The 20354-nt window shown below is 33.4% G+C and overlaps 1 pseudogene; it reads right to left on the reverse strand.

The window, feature by feature from the left end:
• Positions 1-19098: 19098 nt before the first annotated feature.
• LOC121037976 (uncharacterized) lies at positions 19099-19171 on the reverse strand (annotated as a pseudogene).
• Positions 19172-20354: the final 1183 nt, after the last annotated feature.

The following is a 20354-nucleotide window of genomic DNA, read 5'->3' on the forward strand; positions in this document are numbered from 1 at the left end:
ATTGTTGTCAGTAGTAATGGGTGAGATAGAAAATATATGACGTATTTGAACACTGGCAAATGTAATCAGGCAAGATGTTGTAAATGTCAGTTGGATGTCAGTAATCTGTGAAAGGGAAGAGAGAGATGATGTAATGAAGAAATTATCTAATTCGCAAGCAGGATTTAGAGGAAATAGAGAAGATACTGGAATTGATGAATAATCATCTTCAGTCTTCTCTGTTGATAAGGATTCACAAACTGAAATGAAATCTGGCATCAAAAATCAAATCAAGGTTTTAGCTCTAAGAATCCTCATTAACATTCTTCTAGGAAAGGTTTTAAAAAAGTACCTAGTAGCCATTCACAGCTTGACACAAGGGCTTCTAAGAATTTTATGGGTGTTGTCTGTCAGCAGCCTGACATACAGAGGTAATCAGAGAGAGATATTATGGATGTGGCTTTTGGCATATTGAGTGGACCCACATAAGATGTTTAAAAGACCCATAAACATTAAATAAAGTTGTACTAGCAAAAGCACTACCAGTTTAGGACAAAAAGGAAAAAAACAATTAAAAATTAAAAACAAAAGCAAAACACTGGGCTTTCAATTTTCTGCTGTTGAGAACAAGGATGAGAAATTCCTGTAAGGAAGGAACTTTATCTCAGTGGAAAGAACCTGGATCAAAGAAAATTTAGACAGCACAATACACAATAATGAACATGGGAACCACTCTCATGGAACAAAACTAGGTCCTCATCAATGAATACTTTCACTCCCAAAGGGTGGAAGGTCTGGCAAACAATTGCTTGCCTAAAATTCAGAATTACCATGGACTGGTGATCCTCATGTTCTTCTTCTTATTTCAAACTTTTTTGAAGGGCATCGTTATTGCAATGATACTATTTCTATTTCAATGTTGTATGTTGTATAATTTTGTGGGGTGAATGACTTGGCAATGTAGTTCATCGTTATCTGTGAAGAGAAAGCCAAAATCTGCCAAGATAGGCAAGTTCATTGGGCCATTTCAGTTTACTTCCTATGTGTGCACGGCTGCAAAATTTCTAGGCCTCTTTTGCAACAAAATTATTTCAGGATTCCTCTAGTCAGAAAGAAATTCAACTTTTATTACAATGGTCTGAAGAAAGTGAATTTGGGTCAATGGCTGGAAACAATGGTTTAGTCCCTTTGTGTTTAAACTAACAAATAGCACTTCAGTATGTGTAACTTTCCCAAAATGAATGGTGCTGTCTCATGTAACAAGTTCTTCATTCCTTGAGGTATTCAAGCAGAATCAGGGTTATATCCTCAGAGGTATATGTGACAAGAGGATATTGGATGAAATACAGAATGAAAAATAGAATTCATCTTGACTCCTAAGCATGATACATTGAGAGTGGCTGCCTAGAAGTTTCTGTTGAGAAGCATCAGGAAGCCAAATCCATAATGTTCTCAATAAGAGTGCTAGGATTAATAACCAATAATGTTCTTGAGAAAACAGTAGCAGTGAGTAGACAACATGTTTTTTTAATGTTGTATGTTTTTTGAGAGAGAGACACACACAGACGAGGGGAAGAGAGAATCCCAAGCAGACCATGCTATCAGTGCAGCATGGTCTCAATCTCAGGAACCATGACATCATGACCTGAGCTGAAATCAAGAATCAGATGCTTAACACATTGAATCACCCAGGCACCATAGTGGACAACACATTTAAATGACCTTTACATCTAATTTAAATTCTATAATTGTAGTAAGTAATCTCTTAATGGCCTAAAAAATTCAAAATGCTGATCTATCATAAGATGAATCATTACAAATTATTTGTAATATTATTGTTCATTAGATATATTTTAACTTAGTCAAGGGCAGTAGAGCTGAACAGACTTGCAAACACCTGCTAGGAGTTACTGCAAAAACCTATTCCACTTTCTTGTTGACTCTTTAAATTGATCTAAATGCTGTATTACATAACTGTGGTTATTCTATCAAGATGAATGCATAGAGATTATATTTAAAGCATGCAATGTTGCATTTTCCTTTGAAATAAGCCCTGATAGCTTTGGTTCTAAATTCACAGCATATTTAGATATGTAAGTGTATCTGAATTGAAAATGTTATTTTAGAAGTGCTTCATTGCAATTTACAAATGTGTTTGACTGTCTCTTGTAAGTAGTAAATTTCATTTGGAATATGGAGCTTTTCAGACAAAGTAAAACTTGCTAATAGTAATGTTCTTCAAGCAATAAATACCCTCGGGACTTCCTTAGTGAAAATGGCTGCTGAAAAAAATCTATTGACTTTCAAGAGAACTTGGTAATTAACCTCCTGGCAGTTTCCTCCAGGCTATTCTGTTAGTCTCAGCACAACAATGCTAACTTAATTCTACAAACAGAAATTAAATAGGCTTTGGACCAAGATCCTTGGAAATAATAAACTTAATATTCCACTTTTACTAAATGTACCTATTAGGACAGACATGAAATGAGATTTTATTCTCTGCCCTTATATCTTATAGTAGGTTTGATGGCTGAAAAAAATCAGAGGAAAAAATGGTTTCCTCTTATATATTGAAAGTAGTCATAAGAATTATCAAAACGAAGACATACATGTTTTTGTGGGCTTTCCTTAATATTTAATATATTACAAATAACTTAATATTTATTTCATAGTAGTAAGTTGAAAATAAGATTATAGAACACTTTATATACAGTATAAACCAAAATCATTTTGGAGAGAGAGAGAGAGCACAAGCAGGGGAAAGGAGCAGAGGGAGAGAAATCCCAAGCAGGCTCCGTGCTCAGCATGGAACCCAGTGCAGAGCTCGATCCCATTACCCTGGGATTGTGACCTGAGCCAAAAATCAAGAGTTGAATGCTCAACCAACTGAGCCACCCAGGTGCCCCAGTATGAACCAAAATTATAAAACACATAGTATAGATAGTATCCAGGGTGTTAATTAAGACATTATTTTGAGAAAGGTATTGCACTAAGAATAAAACTAACCCTCAAATTAATCCTATGAGGATTAAATTGTTACTATTTCAGTTATGCAAATAAAATGAAGCACAGAGCATTTGAGTAAATTTCCCAGCATCACAGTGTAGTAGACAAAGAGACTTAGAGTGAAGTCCAGGCAAGCTAATTCCCGAATATATCTACTGTCTACTGTAGACCAATGGTTGTTTATACATGAGAAACTGTATAGCATTATAGTTCTTTGGGAAACTTCCTTATTTTCTGGCACTGAGAGATTTTCCAGGTTCATCTTGTACATTCCCTGACCCAGTCCTAGGATAAATCACATCTCTAATTCCTTTTATTAGAGAACGGAACTAGAAACTAAGATGAAGGTGCTGGATGTGCTTATCTTATTGCTACTAGGGTGTTTTTGCTTTTTGAGCTTCTCATCTGAGAAAGCAAGCAAGGAAATATGTACATAATAACCTGTGTATATACACATACCCATAAATATTTCTATAGGCAACAATTTACTTTTACTAGGTAACCAAGAATTCTTACCACCTTTTCTAACTCTTTCATTAACAAAGGGTTCATTCCACTTTTCCTCACCTCGCTTGTCTGTAAATTATTCCAACATCTTGAAATTTGGAAACTGCAGTACCAGAATTGTTAACATATAAGAAACTTTATAAACTGAAATAGTTGTTTTCTTTTAGTCTTACAAACTCCATATATTTCCAGAGTTACTTAAGTCATTATCTTTTCCTCCAGCCACTTCAGTGAGATAGTGTCAGACATTTTTTATGCAATTAGATGTGTTGTCAAATTTGGCATAAAATTCTGGGACCCCAGTATTACTTGGATACATTAAGATCTACTTTTTGTGACTTAAAGCTCTATAGATTTTGATAAACACAAACTTCTGTGTAAACAAACTTTTGGTATCATACAGAATAATTTCACCACTCTAAAATAGCCCATGTCTCACCTATTTTCCTCCCCTTTCCTCCATGGAAAGTACTGATCCTTGTACATCTGTATAGTGTTGCCTTTCCAGAATGTCATATAATTGGATATACCATGTACATTCTTTTTAGACTGTCTACTTCCAGTTAAAATATGTATTTAGTGTGTGTGTGTGTGGCTTGATAGCTCATTTCCTCGTATTACTAAATAATATTCCATGGTGTGGAATAGCCAGACTGAAGGTTAATGCTTCAACATAGGAATTTTGGGGAGAGAGAAATATTCAATCCATAATATTCTTCCCCTGGTCTCCCAAAACTCATGTTCTTCTCAAAAGCAAACCACATCAATTCCATTTCAAAAGCCCCAAAGTTTTAACTCATTATAGCATAAATTCTCAGGTCTAAAGGTCAAAATCTCACCTAAACATCTAAATCACATATAGGTGTAAGACTTGGGGTACAATTCATCATGTGGCAACATTCCTCTCCAGCTATGAACCTGTGAAAGAAGACAAGTTATGTGCTTTCAAAATACAATGATGGAAGAGGCACAGGATAGATATTTTCTTTCCAAATGGGAGAAATTGGGATATGAAAGAGATGAAGGGTCTCAAGCAAGTCCAAAATCTAGCAAGACAAATTCCTTAAGGCTCAAGAATAATCCATTTGACTTGATATCTCACCTTCCATACCCACTGGACGTTCTAACTCAGGAGATATTGTTTCAGATAAGCATATCTAAGCTATGACTCTCTGGATTCTTCATCTGTGTCTCTGGATTTTGTGGGGTGACCCTGAAGCCTCACTTCTCTGATGGGTCCAAGGAAAATAATTAATTTTTGGTTTTTTCAACATCTTTTTCTTATTATTATAAGAACAGGGGTGTCCATTTCCAACCTCTTTACATGTCATAGGTGACATCCGGGTCGTATGCTTTTTTTAATTAAAAAAATGAGAATAAAATACATTTTTAATTATATATTTTCTGATTTCATGGGTGAGAAGTATTAATATTTATTAAATACTAGGCAAGTTGAGGTATAGGGAGTATAAAGATCCTGTGATAACCTAGGCACAAATCTTACTAATTTCTTTCCTTATTCCACTGTATCAATAATTCTTAAATTTCTGTGAATATAAACCTCCTATATATTTGTAAAATTACACATACACATCCTCCTTGTGTACTTGACTAACTCATTATCCTCAGCTTTATTCAACAATAATTGAATAGATGAAGACTTGACTTCCACTTGGAAAATGATTCTGAATCCTGTTTCTCCACATCCTATTCTCAGACCACATATAACCTATTAAAACAGTAGTGTTTTTTAAATGGAATACACCAAAACTAAATGGTTGTGCTTTTCAAAAGTAAGGCATCTGTCTCTCTCTTTGTCTTTCTCCCTATTATCTATCTATCTCTATCTCTGTTACTGTGTCTCCTGATCTATCTCCATTTATTGGCTGCAATTCTGTCTTAAGACTATGATGATAGTTTTAAGACTACGATGATATAATGATCAGATATCTGGATATTTAACAGCTTACAAAGCTTTACTCTTACCACTTTGGAGTAGAATGATTTTTATTTTTTTTTTTTAAAGAAGCCCTCATTTCCACTAACATAATTTAAAATATTTACCACTGACCTTCCAAATCTAGCACTGGCAGACTAGTATGAAATGTTCAGAATATTCTATATGAAAAGAAAAATGAGAAAGAACATTGAGTCACCAATTAAATAACATGAGAAAATGACCAATGAATATTAGGAACTCCAGATAAAAACATGATAGGAAAAGATATTTTTAAGAAAATGATCTATCTCATTTGACCTCTCACCCCAAGTCATTCAAAATATTAAATCATTTTCTTTAAAATGCTTAGCAATGTATAAGGACAACTAACAAAACTTATGAACTATTTAGACATATTGATATCTTCCAAGATCTTAAAATATAGTAAAATTAAGTAATATAACATAATTCAGAAATGTATGCATACTGCACACACTTATAGGAGCACAGTCACTTTACAGTTATTTCAGTATGAAACATCAGCTGGTTCTGTAAATGTAGAAGGGAACTGTTTTTTCGTTTCTTCTAAGATTTTGAGACAAATAATATGGCAAAAAATACAGTAAAGTTAGAAAAAAAGATACATGTAGGATGGAGTTTAAATCAAATTTTAGAAAGGGGATAAATTTATGAGCTTAATGAGAATGAATGCATTGTCCCCTTTAGTCTTTAATCTGTTCCCTATTTTTTCTATTAGATTTTCAAAGGCATAATTTATTCTAAATGAGTGACAGTGTTTGTGTAAAGTTCTGGTTCAGGTGATAGGAAGATGACATCAAGGCTCTTTTCTTTAATTTTTATAAGTCTTTAAGAATTTAAGGCCATCATTGTTTTCCTTGTGATATTACTCAGATATTCAAATTACTCCATTACCCCACACACTACTTTGAAAAACTACAATTCAAATATTTGAATAAAATATTTACCTAAAATGGATTTCAATTCCATGTGATTTTAAGGAGTTAGGTACAGCTAAGATTTACTGAAGCTCTTCCTGGAATATCTGGTGAAGCATAAAAAGTAATCCACTCTGAGATTGAAAAGTCACCCAGAATTAAATGAGATTGGAGTTAAAAAAAACAAGAACAAAAAAAATCTTTGTTTGTTTCTCTTCCACTTTGATACCATTTCTGTTCCTAAGTTCCTTTTTATAAATATATGTGAAAATTGTATGGAACAGTAACAGTAGGAAATTGCCGTTTCAGGGTAATAGGAAGACAAAAGTTGTATTATAGTCACACTGTGTTATTTTTTCGATCTTTTCAGCAGAGTTCCATTTTCAGTCATAACTGGAATATAAGTATGTTTGAGTGAAGATATTATCCTTCTCCTTTTCAGTGCCTCTTTCATTCTCCCATGACTTGACATTCATCTTTGGATACCACAGAGTTAGGTACACCACATTAAAGATGACATTTTGCACCGTCAGACATTTCTACAGGTCTAAGATCAAAAATAAATTTATTCACTAGATTTCTTTCTTTTTCTTTTTCTTTTTTTTTTTTGATGCCTTCAATATATGTATCCCAAGTCTATGTATATAGCATATTTACACACAGGCTATGCAATTTCATTTACATTCTTATTGAGTTCAGAAAGAAAATGCCAGGTATGCACCAAAATGTATTTAGAGCTCTCTATTTTACTGTCAGTACAAAGATTTATAAACATATCTCCTCACAAATATGCACATGCATAACTCCATGCAGGGCAATAGTATTAGAAATGCTTAAACAAGTCTTTGTGTAATATGATTTCCCCCTCTAGTATTCTATCATTTTCCTACATGCAGGATATCTGAAAACAAAAGAAGTAATTTCCCCAACGGGATACTGAGTGCAAAAATTATATGCTTCAACTTCTTCCATAAATTCTTTTCAGTCAGGCCTCAATCTGTATTTTAACAGGCAATATCTATCCAACATTTACTTAACGCAGATCATCATGATATTAAGGATTTGGGTTCAGCAGTGGTAGAAAATTAATAGGACCCTTATCTTGTTATAAGGATCATTTAATCCAGTTAAAACCAGGTATATTGACCATGTCATTGATTATAAAAATATATAATCTAAATAATTAACATGTAAATGATACTTGATGGGAATAAAAAAATAATTAATTTTGGCAGAGGAATAACAAACATGGCAGTAAGTAAGTGACTCTTATTCTGGGCCTTGAAGAATAGACAGAAGTTACGGATACGGAGGAGCACAAAAGACCAATGTTAGAATCAAAGAAATAGTGGCGTTAAACTGTGCTGTTATGTGTTCTGACTTAAAAAATACCCTGGATTTTCAACAGTGGTTACCTGTAAGATTCATGAAGGATTATTATGTATCAGTGAATAGATGACTAAGACAGACTTTTGGCAGCCTGCATCAAATGCATTTATTTAATGTGAGCAGAAATCTACCCCTGGGCTCATCCCATTACAAATCTCCACAGCACTAAAAGAACACCAAAACAATAAGCACATATACGACACAGAGCTATAATGTTAAATTTGCATTGTGCACACACACACACACACACACACACACACACACACACACAGATGCTTTTTCCCTAAGTGTTTGTCATTTGCCAACCATTCGGTTAAGTTGTATGCATTCATTATCTCTTGGAATCCTCATTAGAAGTCTAAGTGGTTAGTATTTATATTTGCATTTCATTTTCAAGTTACTTCAGGTTCAGGAAGCTTACATAACTTGCTCAAACTGTATCATAGTGTATAGAATTAAGATTTATTCCTATATGAGTCCAGAACCAATATTGTGCATTGTGTGGAATTAGAACAAGAGATTCCCTAGAATTTAAAACCAAACAATAACTAAAAAACTTGATTAAATATACTGTTTCCCTCCACACTTCTGTTTTATGTATGATTAAGATCATAGCCTCTGGAATTAAAGTGCCTCTGAGTCAACCTTCTACTGGCCATTTGGGTTTAGAAAGTAATTCTTATGCTCTCTATGATGCAATTTATTCATAAGTAGAATGGAGGAAATCATTTTACTATTATTCTGGGAGTTATATAAGGTGTTTAACATGCTTAAACTATTTCCTCATGTATAGTAGGTACTCAACAAAAGTTAGATACTTTATTATTATAATTGTTTACCATTATTATTATGTGTTACTTGAATGTAACTAAACTGACATATCTCTTGATAAGGTGACATTTTAATAAATATAATTAGGCTGATATATTAAAATAGCAAAATAATACCCTACAACAGGATGTGGAAAGTTTGTGGAGCATCATCTTACCTAATCTTGGTTCTAAAGAATTGTTGATAATGACAAAACATAGACATACAGACAGTACAGACAGACCTTCAGAAACATTAGCTCCCATCTAAATTTTGAGGAAAGAACCAAATTCCTCTCTTATGAGAGGAACATTAATACTTACAGCATACTCACCTATAAACTTAAAAATTCTAGCCAATCTTCAGCTTCAGTCAACCTCCACTTTCATTCATCTATAGCAATAATAGTTTTATCAAATGCCACAGGAATAATAACATATCAGTTACAGAATTTGCCATATTAGACATTTGAATTCTTCTAATTCCACCTTTCACGTTAGAAATGTAAAACTTAGAAACTCAGGTTGTGACTTTCATTTATACTGTCATTCAACATTGTGACTACTGGATATCAGTCAATATGGCAGACACTGAAGATATAAACACAAATCAATAGTATTACTAATGCTCATGAGCTCATCTTTATTGGAGGACACCGATATGTAAATAAATACATAATGAAAGGAGTATATATGATCCAGTGTTTAAACAGAATCTACTTTTATGTCAGCTGGAGTGGATTTGAATACTAGTTTACAAAGCACTGCTTTTGACTCTGGAAAAATTTACATCTCTGATATTTATTAAATTTTATTATCTGTAAGATGGGAATGAATTACTTTTCAAAAAGAATATTAATGATAATTAGCTTATACTATATGTATAAATTACACATAAAATATCTGGGCATAGTGATTATTTCCTACCTTTCATTTGTAGGATTCCTGACAGATCTAATACAAGGTTTTAGTGGGAGAATATTCAGCTATATATAGAAAGATTAAACTAACTCACCCAGTAGGAAAATGCAAAAATTGTCTGCTTTGTCTTTAAAATTCACTGGAGATAAAGAAAGAAAGGTGGGGGGGGGAGCTTCCAGAATGGCAGAATGAGAGCTTCCAAAAATATACTTCTTTATAAAGGGAACTTAAGCATTGGCAACAAATTGTCAGAGTCAAGATTTTCAGAGCTGTGAATATTAACCAGAGTATCGAAAGGAACAAGAGAATGTTTCTTGTTTCTTTGAGAAAATCAACTGAATTTCAGTAAGAACAGCAGGATTTATAGCAATATAACTTTGCCTACTCCCCTCTTTATTTCCCCAACTCTGCAGTAGCCTTGAAGACTACCAGGCTCACAACCAGAGTAACTGAAAAAACAAGCCACCATGTAGCCACAGGCCTGGACAGACCAGATTTTGAGTTCCTCAAAAAATCCCATACCTAGAGCAGGTTCACTATTTGACTTGTCTGGCAGCTGCTTAGAAGAATCTCTGTTGCAGAGTGATATCATTATTTGCTAAGTAGGTGTTTAAAAAATTTTTAATGTTTATTTATTTTTTGAGAAAGAGAAAGACACAGTGTGAGTGGGGGAGGGGCGGAGACACAGAATCTCAAGTAGGCTCCAAGCCATCAGCACAGAGCCTGATGGAGGGCTCAACCCACAAACCATGAGATCATGACCAGAGCCAAAGTCAGACGCCCAAGCAACTGAGCCACCCAGGCACCTGGCTAAGTAGGTGCTTACATCAAGGGATAATTTTATTTCCAGCGTCTTGGTTGAAAACAATGAGTGAAAGAAAAAAAATAGCACCACAGCTGTCCAAAGCTGTGATGCTTGTAGCAAAGAGGAGGCTGACCACAACTTTTAAAGGAAGATACAGTGAATGAATGTTCACAAGATACTTGAAAGGCTCTGAAATATTATAGGAGACCTAAAAGCTATGCAAGTGCAAAGGTGTTATCAGAGCCCAAAAGATGGAAGGAAGCCCCAAATTCTTACTTCGTGATGACCTTGAGGTCTTTGTGAGCATGAATTGGAAGGATAAGGCAAAACTGTAAACTACATGAACATTAGACCACACATAGACACAGTCCCTCTGGCAAGAGGCAGAGGACTTAAGGTTCAAGACATTAAAAAGAAAAAAAAAATCTAACAAATCATTAGCAGCCCTGGAAGCTAACAGAGCAGAGATTCAGTGGCCATACATGGCAATAAACACAAACTTTACAGAAATAGTACTGAAAGGAAAAATGGAGACAATAAATAAAAAGATCAGTGGTTGCCAGAGGTGGGAAAGTGAACACAGATGAATAAGCAGAGCACAGAAGATTTTTAAGGCAGTGAAAATACTCTTATGATATTACATTGATAAATATAAGTCATTATACATTTGTCGAAATCCATAGAATGTACAATATCAAAAGTGAACCCTAAAATAAATTATGGATGTTAGGTGATTATGATGTCAGTGTAAGTTCATCCTTGGTAAAATCTCTACTTTTCTGATGAGTGATGTTGAAAATGGGGAAGGCTATTCATGTGTGGGACAGAGCACTTTATAGGAAATCTCTGTGCCTTCCTCTCAATTTTATTGTGAACTTAAAACTGCTCTGGAAAGAAAAATTCTTAGACAAAAAAAACACAACAGTTATTCATGAAAATTCATTAAAAATACAGCAGCTAAAAAAACACAACACCAACAACAAAAACAAAAAGAAGCAATAACAGTATGGCTGCTTGAAATATCATGCTGTAATCTATCTGTCATGATAGAAATTGTGGTATGTTTGACTAACCCAAAGGAGGGAGGTTTCTTTAAGAGAAAAGCAGCATATTAGATAATAGACCAGAATTACATGAAAAAGAAAGTGGAATCTCGAAGGCCAGAATAGACGAATATAAATTTTAAAACTTCATGATTTAAATGGTCTGGCAGAAGATAATAGAAATGAACTAGAGGGGCGCCTGGGTGGCTCAGACGGTTAAGCATCTGACTTTTGATCTTGGCTCAGGTCACGATCTCATGGTTCATGAGATTGGGGCCCCTGCCCAGCTCTGTGCTGACAGCATGGAGTCTGCTTGGGATTCTCTCTCTCCTTCTCTCTGCTGCTCCTCTCTCTCTCTCTCTTAAAACAAATAAAGAAACTTAAAAAAAAAAAAAAGAAATGAACTAGATATTTTACTTATTATTAGATCTAAAAAAGTGGCTGAGGCAGAAAATAATTTAACATGAAAAGGACAAGACATTGGAAAATTATTGAATGAATATATGTATGGGCCAGAAACCAAATGTAAAAGGGGAAGGAATGTATTAACTCAATCTAGGAAGTACTGGTGGACTTACATGATACATAAAACAAAAAGGATCTATTTAAGCTATAGGTTGAACAACCACAAATTAGGTTAGGACTCTTGAAAGAAGTAAGTAATCAAGTGAAAATGAAATACTATAGGCATATCTTACTACAGAAGGAATAGATGAAACCAAAATAATTGCAGCTCAGTGGTTGAAACATTCAAGATTTGGGAAATGAAATGAGCACTTTGGGGAACCATATGCATAGATTTAGTCCTCTCCAAGAATCTATAATCTAAAATTCAGAAATATTAACATAAGCTTCAGTTCAGAAATTTCCTGAGGATAATTCTTCTTCTCCTTCTCTTTCTCCTCCTCTTTCCTCTACTTCTTCATTTTTCTGATAGATTAAAAGGTACATAATAAAATTGCAAGAAATGAGAAAGCTTCCTTTAGAGATTTTTTTTTATAGATATGTAAGAGATTTTACAACAAAGGCAGTGGAGGAAGCCAATGTGGCCAAGTATCAGAGGCCTGCTTATAGAATATTGTGGATTGGAGATCACTAGAGAGTAATAATTCAGAACTTCGTTACCAGAATCAACTTACCCAAGGCTAAATCTAAATTAAAAGGAATTAAATATGCCAAATATAGAAAACAAAAGCAAATTTTAATTTTATTAAAAGTGCCACTCCCTGGGAGAGTATTCACAGTGAAATGTCCCCTGCACAAACCTAATTACTTAATTAGGTGTATATGAGGGGATTTATTCCAATATTCTGTAAAGCCCTGGTTATGGACTATGCTCTCTTAGAATGAATGCTAAAGCTGAGCCCACGATATATGGATCTTCTCCAATGTAACTGAGTTTCCTATATTCTTGTACTGTGAACATCACTTTTCTTGGTATAATAGCCCTAGAGGCAAAGTGTTTCTGTGTTCTTTAAGTTTTGTGAGTGTGCACATACATGTGCATGTGTAGATGGAGTTGTGGGGGTGTGTGTTGGGGTAGTCAAGGTAAGTGTTGTATAAATCTTATTTGTGTTTTTTATTTATTTGGACTTTTTAAATGTGATACCCAGAAAACTTATCTTTTAAGAACCTGAGGACGCTGCTTTTGTTCTAGTATAAGATATACTTTGTAGCAGTCAAAGAAATCACACCATTATCAAGGTATTGGGGAAAATATCTGTCTTATTATAGTGAGAATAATTCATTGGGACATACGAATTCTGGGTTGTAATTACTTTGAATTTAACTCATTAATGCACTACAAAGTGATTTTTATTGTAATTCCTCAGGATTTTAATTCTTAGAGACTTGAACTTGCAAACAAATTTAATATTTAATCTTCAATATCTGTTAAAAAATTTAATGTATGGAAACCATTTTATTCAAGTTTACAGGATCCCTATGTTATCACAGCTGTATAATTGGTATTAGTTTACAATGCTATTTGATTTAGCTGAAATACTTCTGATAGGTTTTATGAGATAAAATGAGTAGGGAAATTTTTCCTTAGAATGTCTTGGATATAGAAAGGTTGTTAAGTTAGCTTCAATAATGAACTGTAAAGGCCTATTTTGAAGTATTTTAGGCACAAAAGGAAAATGACCCATTGGTGATTCTATAAAAGCACCCAAGAAAGCTTTCAGAATTGGAAGCTGTGAAAGGAAACAAGTAAATGGAAACAGGACTGTCACCATGAGTTGGTAATCTCCTCCTCATAGATTTCAGGTTTAAAGCCAAATATGAGAAAGAAAGAAAAAAAGGTGGAGAATGGCAAAAAGGAGCACAGACTCCCCTTACCTCAGGAAGCCATGTGTAAGAATCTCCTTAAAAAGCTCCTCTTACAGAATCTCCACTGTTTGTCAATTCTTCCCGTGGAGGGATGGGCTATTTGGGGAAGGGCAGAGAAGGAGCTTGAGGTGTTTACTCAGAACCTCACCAGTTGCCCCCCTTGCTTAAGGGTGTGTAGAAGACTTGACTCTGTAACCATAGAAGAGACTTGGGGTTTGGGGGTGAATAGTTACATTCAGTGGGTTAGTAGCAAACTCACTCTGGCACAGAATAAGGTCACATCTTCCAAGTAGCTTTATCAGAAATATAAATTATGTATTGATACACATCTGCTTGACTCCTGGGTCTCTATCAATTGTTCAACTCGGATGTAGAAAGAGGGGCAATTATTTAATGATTCCCTAAAATCCAAATAGCTTGCATAGGTTTTTATCTAATAAGGACATAATCGGTTGAATGAATGAAATAATTATATTTAAGTAATGCCACTATAAAATCATATTATGCCTTGGAGCTGTGGTTTTAAAAATGTTTGGATCATTGACACTGTTGAAGGACTGCTGATATTGTGCACTTTTTCCCCAGAAATCATGTACTTCTGAATAAAATTAGTCATACAACTTCAGAGATTCATGGGCTCCAGATTAATAACCACTTTTTAGAAAACATTTAAATTGAAGCTCAAGTCAACCTGCAAATTAATTTATATATGATATTCCATATTCATTATACCTTTTACATTTAAAACTGCATTAAGTCTCATGAGTTACTTTATAATTTAGTAGAAAGTAAGTGACTGGAAAAATTAAATATTAAGCAAATGTTATAGCTGAATAAAATTGGCATGTTAAAACCCAGAGGTAGGAAAATGATTCATTTTCATTATTATTCCACATATATTCTTTTAATTAATAAAGTATCAGGTACTAAAAAATTACCAATACCCTAGTATTAGTATATATTTTACAGTACTAGAATATCTATGTTTTTAGAAAATGTAGAAATACAGATATGATGCAAAGTGCTTCAAAATTTTTAGTTATTTTCAAAGTAGATTTTCTTTCTAATTCAGTTTGGAGAAAATTAACCTAAGATATAAACTAAATCTTGTAAACATAAAATAAACTACACAGATAATTTGATATTAAGAAATTGCTAATTTCAAAACCTTGAAGTGAATAAATGCTATTTTTCTTAGTTCCTTGCATGCTATATTCTAAAATCATGCATGTGTTGTATCACCTTGTGCTAAGTCATCACAAGTACTTTAAAAAATAGTGTTATACAAAATTAAAAAAACAGTATAATTAAAAATATCAAGTAACAGCAAATACATCTCAATAACTATGTTAGGCCAATAATAGCTCCAAAATTTATATCTCTCTCCTAATCCTTAGAACCTATAAATATTATCTTATTTGGAAAAAAATAGTTCATGCAGATGTGATTAAGGTAAGGTAAGTATGTTAATCTGGATTATATGGAAGAATTTTAAATGTCATCATAAATACCCTTAGGAAAGAAGCAGAGAGATTAGATCACCACACATCCAGAGGAAAAGCAATAAGGAGACAAGTAGAGAGGAATGTGGCCATGTACTATGGCACACCAACAGCCACCAGAAGTTGAAAGAGTCAAGGAACAGTTTTCCTTCTATGGTCTCCGTAAGGAGGGTAGCCTAACTGATGCCCTGTTTTCAGACTTCTGAACTTAGTTTCAGTTAATAGAAACTAACCCAATGGGTAATATCAGTTAAGCACCGACTCTTCTCTAGGCATTCCTTTAGGGCTTTCTTTACGTTTGTTCAGTCACACAACTGATTTAAATCAGGTATTGTTCTAAGCATTTCTCGTGGATAAATTCACATAATCTTCAAAATAAAGAGTATAAGCTAATAAATACTGTTATTATAATTTTACAAAGGTAAAATCTGATGCAGATAATGTCAATTATTTTTTCTCAGAGCTAAACAACTGATAAATTGCAGAATTGTGACTTGAATCCAAAGCATTCGGTTCCAGATTCTGGACTCTTAACTACCATATCATGATGCATCTCTGAAATTTTAAATTTGAAGCCTTGACAATGAATACTCCTTGATTCTCCCATAGTTTAAATAATGAAAGGGAGGTAAAGAATAAGTAAATCCCCTACTGGCACATGGTTGGTTGGTGATACAGGCAGGATTTAAATTCATGCAGCTTGATAACACGATAAGACAATCTGAGCTTCAACCATTCTGCTATCCCGTCTCTCAAGTAGGTTTCATAGATTGAGTCTCTTTTTTCATGATATACTCTCCAGGGGGAGCAAATTATCTGAAATATCTATAAATTATGGCCAAACTAAAAATTTGGACAGGTACTCAGTAAACATAGACAGGAAATTTATCTAAAAAGCTTGCTTTATAATTTGCAAATGTAACTCACAATCATGGATTATACAACTTCTGTGCAAATTTGAATTTAATAATCAATTTTGAGCCTTTCCATCATGAGAAATGGCAAAAATATTCTGAATAGTAAAATGGCATATTAATTCTAAATGTCCTCCTCCCAAAACAAAATCTATTGTATTTAGACATCTCCTTTTAGTTTCGTACAAAACTTATTTGAATTTATTATTTTATTCAATAAGTTATCAGGGAATACCATTTCAGTTAAACTTCTTGTAAATCTTGGAATATATGCACTACTGTGGAATAAGATATTTGGAATTCACCACATAAATAATTAAAAGTTTTCTGTTACTATTTTGTCACAATGATTCAGCAAGTAGCTGAGACCTACTTTCTGTATTCTCTTTCTTTATATATTGTTAACATACCCCCTCATTAACATCCTACATACATGCCATGCACACCTACACATACTCACATGCAAAATAATTTTAGATTTTTAGGGAAAATACAAAAGAAAAATATCTACTATACATTTTAAATGATAAAATAATCCTATTAAAGGCATTTTAACACCAACAGTAGCATGATCTAAAAGCATTAATCATATAGATACATATGTAATATATATACATGTTTTTAATTAAAAGATTCATATGGTGACTTCACCTATAATCTATTTTTATCATTAATAAGGCTGTAGGCAGTGGTGTAAACTATGAATAATTAGTTATATTAGGACAGCTAAAATAAGCTATTGTTTGGTTAGGCTAGTGAAACAATTAAATTTAAATCTTTGGAAAGATTTTGTATTTGTTAAATATTTTGAAAATACAAGAATTTTTCTGAATCACTTCATGCTATAAAATTGGATTTATCTCCATTTAATTTTGTTATTGGTAATGATTTTTAATAGGTGTGCTGAGATGGAAACTTTATATCTTCCTTAACTGTAGCATTTTACTCTTCTATATAGTTTTGTTTGGTTGGTTTTTTAATTTTTTTTCTCTTCCATATGTTTTTAACTATGTAGTACTCCTTGTTATTCTACAACATACAGTGAAGAAGATCTCTCTGAGGCTAACTTCAAATTTCATATTTGACAATGAAGCTGTTAAGCATTATGTATGCTTTGGCATGCTCTCCTTTTTTTTTTTGATACTTAATTTTTCAGGCTAACTTTATGTTTCCTCTTCCAACTTTAAGATTTCATCCATTGATTCTCTTAAAGGTATGTTTCCTCATACTAATGGGCTTTTTTTTTTCAATTTTTGTTTATACACCATGTCTATCTTGCTTTTATAATAAACATGTAACCGCTATTTTTGCAGTGAATACATCCCCAAACAGCTCCCAGTCCTTACAAGAACTCACGTACCCATATGCACAAATGAAGTGAGTCTTGTTGCCCAATCTGTCTCATTCCAATGCTTTAAACCTCCATCTTGCTTTATATTTAAGGGTATCCTTATTTTCCAAATATCTTTATGGGAAATCCCAGTTAATCTGAGTGCTTTTTAAATATACCTACTCAGGTAAAGGAACTCGGTTTGCTGAATGGACGTTGGTTTGGGTCAATTGTGCTAAAGCACAGAAGCCTGCCAGCATCCTCAGGTTTGCCAAATGACAAGGATGCTCAATTAAAGTTGAATTTTAGATAAACAATATGTATGCTTTAGTATATATTCCAACTATTGCACAAGATATACTAAGAACAGATTTTTGTAAATCTGAAATTCAAAATTAAATGGTTTTCCTGTATTTTTATTTGCTAAAACGGGTAGACTCAGGGTACAGAAAGAAATACTGCCATTTGTAGTATCTAATTTTTGAAGCGGAACTTTGGCTGTGCTATTCCAGTGCTGCAGGATGAAAAAGTTAGGTTGGATGCCATGACATGGTTCAGGATCATGGGTCTTTCTTAAAAGCAAGAAGGTAGGCGTATGGACTTATGAATCTGATCCTTTCCTTATGATCTTCTATAAAAAATTAAGGTATCACATATGCTTAATAATATGGCTCCAAGAGTCCTCTCAGGTCTGCAATTAGTAACTGAGGCTACTCAGTCTACTTCCACATACCCAAATTAGTCACTATGGTTCTTTGAAGGAAGGGCATTTCCCAGAATCCTACCTAGTTTACTAATAGGCCTGAGTTCAAAGTATTACAGTGCTTTGCCATTGAGGCTCTTTCAGTTAACAAAATTAACAAAAAGCCTCTTCCAGGATTAAAACAGATTTATGTATGAATGTATGTATGTATATATACACACACATAAATGACATCTACTTATACTATTTAATCCTCATAATACCCTATGAGTTAGTATAATTATTATTACATCACTGATGAGGAAGCAGAGGCACAAACAGATAAAATAATTTGAGCAATATTTACTCAGTATGTGTTAGATTTAGGATTTGAACCCAAACAGATATTTTGGCTCTAATAGCTATTATTTGAACGACTAGGCTCTGCCATTTGTCTGCCTCTCAACATCATGGGAGTCTTCAAAGCTAATATGTGATCTTGTATTAGATAAATGTTTTACCTTCTTCCCAATCACCCAAATTAGAAACATCCCGTTCACACCCCACTCTTTCTCAAGTGTGCTAGTTTTACTGGCTGTATTATTAAAAAAAATCCACCCTCAAAAGTAAAATTATCTGTTTTTTTATTCCTGTTCTCCTTGCCTTTTTTAAAGCTCTAAATCCCTGTTTGGAATTTAACAACCCAACCAAAAATATTTCTTCTCCTGACACTGGCCTCTTTCCTATTTCATTTCAGGCTTCATAATGCCTCCAGGGAATTTATCTAAAACACAAATCTGATTGTGCTGTTTTCCCCTACCTTGAAAAGCTGATAACCTACATGATAATAAGGTCAGTCATAGACTCTTCAGACGCTAACAGTGGACTTGGAAAGACAGTGGAATCATTAAAAAAAAATTCTGTCACCTTGAATTGTATTCCTAGTTGGCTGTCAATCTAGAATAGGGCAAAAATATAAATTGGGAAGGATTACTTAAACAAATACTAAAATCATTTAGATACTACACTTGATCTTAGCCAAAAGGCCGAGAAGCGATTATACTAAAATCATTTAGGAAGAAGAAAAATAATTTCAGAAAGAAGGCCTAAGATACAAGAAGGAATCTTTAAATATAGAATTAGTAAAATTACGAGTGAATATGATTTCAATTTGCCTTCATAAAAAAACACAAAAATATATGAAATCAGGGAATTAATATAGAAGATATCCAAGATTTTCTAGAATTCATAAAGGAAGGGATTTAGAGTGATTAAATTCATTGTTGAGATAAGTCTTAAATCTAAAGTGTAAGTTTGCATGCTATATGGTTTAAAATCTGAAAGATTAAAATTTATTCAATTACTTCAAACAGTTTTGAGAAAAATTGCCATAGTCAACTCAAAATTATTAAAAAAAGAGAAGGACATAAATAAGGGCACATAGCAGAATATAAAATGGGTAAGAGATTATATTACTATAAGAAAAGCACTCAGCTACAAGTTGTTTAAAAGAGGCTTTCATTAAACCAATATATAGAGAACTTCATAGTAAAGTAACAGGAAGAAAAAAAAATGCCAAGAAAATGTCAGTAACTATACTACTGGCCTATTAATAGTCATAAAGAGAGAAATTTATTTGAGGGATATATTCCTGAAAAGAAAAAGTAGAAACATGAGCAGATTTGATTTTGCAAAAAATTCTAATAGCAAGTGAGAGTTAGAAATGTAGGAAGAAAGAGCAAAAGAATCAGAGGAGAGAGGAAGGAAGGAAAGTTGGTAAAAGCAAAATCCAGAGAATTAATGGGAATGCATTCTCATTGATGGAAAAATTAATGTTGTAGATTAATCTGTAACAAGTTTCAAAGGGGAAAATAAAGTTGTTAATGTAAACATGAGGAAGGGTATTGAAGAAAAGTCATTTTACTTTGTTTATCTTTGGTGATTTTTGCTCCCTCTGCTCCTGTGCTTAGGAAGCTCATGCTATGATATTAAATAAATTCATTTAAAAAATAAAATAGAAGACAACTTCTATAGTTTCTGAGGGGGACAAATGGTAGCTTAGATATCACAGGTTGTTAGATACCATGTGGTCGTTACAATCCTGGTGCAAATCACTGCCTCTAAACTAATACTGTCTGTCTTGACAGGAAACCCGTGGCTCTCTAAAGTCAATTACTAAATTTCACTTTTCTAAATGATAAAAGGATTTTACATTCCAGGTCTCTGTTATATTGTTAACAT

This window comes from Herpailurus yagouaroundi, unplaced genomic scaffold (assembly GCF_014898765.1).
Source record: "Herpailurus yagouaroundi ecotype Mexico unplaced genomic scaffold, PumYag 164, whole genome shotgun sequence".
NCBI lineage: Eukaryota > Metazoa > Chordata > Mammalia > Carnivora > Felidae > Herpailurus > Herpailurus yagouaroundi.